Source organism: Triticum urartu, chromosome 7A (genome assembly GCF_056163025.1).
Source record: "Triticum urartu cultivar PI428250 chromosome 7A, HENAU_Tu73, whole genome shotgun sequence".
In the NCBI taxonomy this organism is placed as follows: Eukaryota; Viridiplantae; Streptophyta; class Magnoliopsida; order Poales; family Poaceae; genus Triticum; species Triticum urartu.
In genome coordinates, this window is record NC_141879.1 from 70,414,607 (window position 1) to 70,420,212 (window position 5,606).

Sequence of the window (5,606 nt, forward strand, 5' to 3'; positions counted from 1 at the left end):
TTGGGTCAAGTCAAAGGACTTGACATGATTGAGTTGGGTTGATGCCCACTCTATTTATGTTGATATCTGTAACCTGTCCTCATGGTTACTTGAATTCTCCTGATGCATGTCTTACAAGTTGTTGAACATGTCATTGCACTCAAAACTAGCTTTCTGCAAAAATTTACCTATATCATGCATTGTTGTATCTTGAACCAAAACATGGGTTGCTTGCGAGTACATTCAAAGTACTCATTGGCTTGCCACTGGTTATCTTATTGGCCAGGCATGAAAGAACATGATATGATGTAGAATACTTCAGTGACGAACATGCGAGCTAGGACGCTTCCCAGTCAGAATGCATGTAGGGTTAAGGCAGATGGCATGGGTCCAAGTTATCGACGAAGATTTCCGCTGCGATGTTATACTCAAGACTCGACCATAATGGTCCTACTTGTGTAATACGGTATGTATGGATGTAAGACTCTTGTTATTCAGCTTCTGTGTCACTACACCACGCACCAGAATTCCCTACCGATGTCTGTTGGAAAAAAATCACTATTGCCGACCCACAGTCTGGCAGGAAAATTTCTAACGGACCATGGGTCGGGAAACCTGCATACACCGACCTGTAGTCGGTCGGGAATACTGTAGCATATACCATCTAACGATCGGTCGGGGATTCTGTTATGGCCTATGGAATGTCGGTCGGTAAATCACCCCCACCAACTTTCGGACGCTAAATGGGCATCGCCCGTGAATAGCTAAAAAAGTAGCGCCAAACCGGCCCAACCCGCGAATTTTCCACCCTCAGAATCACAAGGATGCTGCCGCCCTTTGTTCCCCACCCACAAAATCCCTAGCTTTCCTGTTGTTCCCCACGCACGCCGCCGCCCCACGCCGGCCAATCCCCATGCCTCCCACCGCCGCCCCATGTCGTCGGGGGCTACCGCCGGTCTATCCCACTATCGCCCCATGCCGCCCTGCCTCTGCATCACCATCCCACGCCGCCCTTCCTCTGTAGCACCGCCCCACACGATGCCCCGTCCCCACAGCCCCGCCCAATTCCGACATGCCTCTCCACCGTCGGCTCCACACCTCGGGCTCTCTCTCCGGTTGGCCGCCTCTCTCCAACCTCCCTGGCCCAACCCCCCATCTCCATCGTCCAGCTCATGAAGACACACGCAGTGGCGGTGGCGGCGAAGATTTGGATCTGGGCCGCGTGTGGCTGGGTAAGGACATCCCTCTCTGTCTTTGGCTGGGCAAGGGCATCGATGCGGCTGAGGTACAACTCCTTCCTTGCCGCATCAATTTTTTTGTACAAAGTTTGTTAAGAGATGAACTTGGAGTGAAGGAGTTCACCGTGGTTTTTGGGTGGAAGACTCTGTTATTTGCCCCGTCAGTACTCTGTTGGTAGACACTGTTTATGTAGATTCAATTTTTATTACAATACCGAGTTATGTTAGATGGAAATAGATTTATGTTAGATTTATTTTTTATTACAATACTGAGTTATGTTGGCATCCTACAGCTTCTTTGTCAAAAATTGTGAAAATAACTAGGTTCTCTTGAAAACGAAGCTTCTTTGCAGCACCAATGGATGTGTTTCTAGTGTCTGTGTTGCTCCAGCTGATCACATTTATTGGTTGAGTTCATGAGAATGGCGCGTAAGCATACTGCCATCCAACTACCCAAATACTTGCTTAACTTTTTCTTACTGAAATCTTCACCATGTCAAATTTCCTTCAATGCCAAGTTCAAATATTGTGAGGAAACATTTATGGTATAATAATCACTGCTGCTATTGAAACGATGCATTTGACCTGACTAAACAGCGGCAAGATGTCATCCATGAGGTGGGGTAATATAACTGGTGGCTCAAACTTACTTTTATAAATATGGGCCAAACAATGGATTGAAATAGAATGTAGCACAAGACTCGCTGTTCTCTTTGTACATGTGACCTGACTTTTATCTCTCATTTTTTCTACAGGTAGAACAGAGGACAGATGCTGGTAACGTTGAGCTGACAAAGAGAAGTAGCAGAATATTTGCTATGCCACTGTAGTGCATAAGGTGTGTGGAGTGTCCAGTGTTTATTTTTCTTTTAGTATATTGTTTCTTGATGTAGTACCTCATAAGTCTTGTGTACCATCCTCTAATGTTTTGTACAGCAGTAGATGATTGAGTACCTCATTAGTCAGTAGATGGTCTATGGTCATGGTTGATTGCTTGCTTCATTGATTGAAGATTCATATTTTGATCCATGCTGCCCCTAATGTGTTTGAGGACTAAGATTCACATTAAGTGTCATTTTATAATGCTATGACTAATGGTAACTAAAGGTGATTGCTCATCATCTCTGCTAATTTTCCCTAAGTTTTCAATTTTCTAGTTTATATGGGCTATAATTTTACTTTATCGGTATTCAGTTTTATTAAGTCTTTTAATTTGTCTAGCACTTCGGTTTATTTTTCTTAAATTTTTTAGTTTCTTTGATCTAGCTATTCTCTTTCATTTTCTCTTTGCCGAGTTTCTCCTTTTGAGTTTCTTAGTCATATATCTCACTCCCATTCATAGCTACAGTGAGTTGTTCTTTTTCCCATAGGCAGCGTGCTGATGTTGCTTCATTACTTCTCCATAGAGCATGGGGAGCTTTTATCGTTCTTGGATTTCATAAAATAGAAGAGATGACAGAAATGGGGTGGGAGGTATGTGGAAACAGAGCTTCTTACTTGTGGTAGTAGACGACTAGGCAGTTCATGCAGGTCAGCCCTCAACACCTGACTCCCTTGATCGGTGTCTTCCTCTTCTCCACTCATCTATAGAAGTGAGCCCAACAAATACTATTTTTGGCTGAGGCTAGAATCTTGCACCGGAGCATAAAACGTTTAGTTGTTAAACATGTTTCTGTAACAAGTGAGCTATCCATCCTGACCATGTAGGAGTAACACATTAACTGATGGGTGGTGCTTTCAGGCTCTGGAAACATTACTTGATGTCTCTGTACTCTGGTATGGGATGGTGCACTTTTAATGACGAAAAGAATGGCACGCACTCCAAATATCTTCCTAGAAAGTGGATTAACTGAAGAAGAATCTACTACAGGTATTAAACAGAGTCCACACCGGGTGTTAGCTTTGCACAGTTACAATTTGTGCTCGTGTTTTTCAGTGTGAATCACCTGTATTGATATTCTTGCTGAAATTTCAGTTAATCTTAATTGACTCCTGCATACATTAACAGCTACCAAGTTCATTAATAAATATGTAGTTCTACAAACAGCCTGGGATTAATAAATATGTTGACCTGATTTTTTAGCTGCAGAAGTTGTTGCCAAAAAGTCTAATGGCAAAGTAAAATGGAACCTATTTAGCTTTGTTCTTCATTTTTATGTCCTAGTGCAACTTGAGAGAACAAGCAATATTAAGTGACCTTGCTATTTACTTCTGACTGGCATACATGACTACATGTAGTTCACCAAAACAATCTTCAGTTTTCCTATTATTTTTGTGATACAAAAGGAATACATGTATACTTCATAATGTTCCCTTGTTAAATCATATCGTAACATCATGTTCTATTATTTCCCAGAAGTAAGATCTGGTTACAATCAATCTGAAAGGCAAAATGAATTCTGTGTGTGGGGAACAACATAGCAGGTGAATCTTATCTGAACAGGGACATCTTCCTCATCCCGCCACTTAGGTAATTTCTGTCACTTAGCTAGAACTGTTTGCTTACATTCATCTATTGATTGAAGAAATTAGAATGTACCGCTAAAATGATTAATATGTCTGGATTCACTTTGATAAATATATGGTAGCGACAATGTCCAAAGGTCCATGCAAAACATTCACTCAACAATAGCCTTTTTATTTTTTTGGTGGGGGAGACAAGAACTAATAAAATCATTTTTAGTGATAATGTCCGACTTTTATAATTTTCAGCAAGCGAAAGAGAAGTACAGTTACCCACTTTGAGATTTTATGCTTCAGCCTTATAGCATTGCTGTAGTATATGAATATTATATTTGCATGCTTGTATTAATTATATGAAAATTTTAGAGATGAACAGAACGATGCTACTCTCAAATCATATAGCAAAAACTACATGTGTAGTTTCCCATAGAGTAATAATTGTCATATATACAACTAGGTTTAGATCATCCAATAGAGTTAGGGTCAGGTTCAAGCTGTGTTACATAGCAACTTGTAAGAAATGCAAAACCTTCATCTTAGGACGCATTTTGTTAATATGTGCTTTGATGAACTGAACAGGATCACTTGCGTATCTCTGAACTGAGAATACAATCGAGTTTCTAATCCTACTAACATATAACATACATGGTTTCCCTGGGAGGTAATAGTTTTGCATTCACGCCTGTACAAGTAGGGTGGGCATTACAAATGACCTGAATTGTGCAAATTTACGACCTTAAGTAGCAACTAGTAGATGCTTAATGATTGATTGCCAGCTCGCTTTCTTCTGTAGTGAGTTTAGCTAAATTATTGAGCTGATGTATTTCGTTGTGCAGACTGAGCTGATGCTTTGTTTTGTTTCTGCCATTGACTATGAATGCATGAATTTACTGAATGATTGTTTACCCTTTGTAGGAAAGACATAAAAGACCAGGAAGGAACTATGGAGATAGTTTGCGTCAACTAGATAGTTTGAGTAAGGTGCAAAATAATGCACCGTTTGGCTATCATTTTGTAAGCCTTTATGTTGTATTGTCAACTGGATATTTTGTACAAAATCAATGACATGCATCTATTATTGTATCTTGATTGATATTTTGTTGGATGTTATTGTAATGAGATATTTTATGTGACTTTATTGACATTCTGTCAGTAAGGCAAACGGGGGAGGGTAATTATTGTTTTGGTTAGCTAAAGAAAATGCTGACAATCCGTTGGTCAGCAAAATGTAATGTCGTCTGATTGTTGGTCGGCAAAGAACCATGCACTACTAACAGATTGTTGGTCGGCAAAGAAACACCATCAGGCCGTTGGTTGGGAAAGGTTTACCATCAGACCATCTGTCGGGAAAGGTCCATGACAGTGCCGTTGGAAAGTCGGTTGGCAATGCTTGAAATAGCCGTCGGCCTGTCGGTCGGCAAACATATGTCGGTCGGGAAAGGGCTTTCCCGTCTGGACTTTCTCCAGCAGACAGGGTCGGTCGGCAATAGTCATTCCCGACCGACTGTCTGTTGGTGGAAGCTGTTTTCCCAACCAACTTGTTTGTTAGGGATGCAGTGTTGTGGTGTAGTGTGTGTTCAGTGAGCATTGATCTCTGGGATCACTGTACACGTGCATTCGGTGATCACGACTTATGAGTCGGGGTCCCCACAGTAACAGTATCACTACTCTAATGCAAACAGTAAAGGGAAAGAGTAGGCGGTATCGGAATGATCTAGGGGGTTTTTCTTGCTTGGAAGCTCTGTCAAGAAGGAGGGGTGGTTGACACCGTAGTCGTACTAGGAAGCAGCGCCAGTCTCGGTGTCTACCAGAGAGAAGAGGGGGGAGAACAATAAATATAAAGCAAACAGATGCATCACGATGCATGACATGACAATATGAAGTGCTAAGGGTGAACTATCACAGTGCTAAGTGATATAGACAAAG

General features: G+C 41.5%; 1 long non-coding RNA gene across 2 annotated transcripts; it reads left to right on the top strand.

The window, feature by feature from the left end:
• Positions 1 to 1,102: 1,102 nt before the first annotated feature.
• On the top strand, positions 1,103 to 3,681 carry LOC125532297 (uncharacterized). 2 transcript variants are annotated; one of them, XR_007293977.2, is made up of 4 exons: positions 1,103 to 1,264; positions 1,973 to 2,055; positions 2,588 to 3,087; positions 3,574 to 3,681. It is a non-coding gene; the product is annotated as an uncharacterized LOC125532297 (long non-coding RNA). The 2 variants fall into 2 exon arrangements; XR_007293976.2 differs by having other exon boundaries at positions 2,624 to 3,087.
• Positions 3,682 to 5,606: the final 1,925 nt, after the last annotated feature.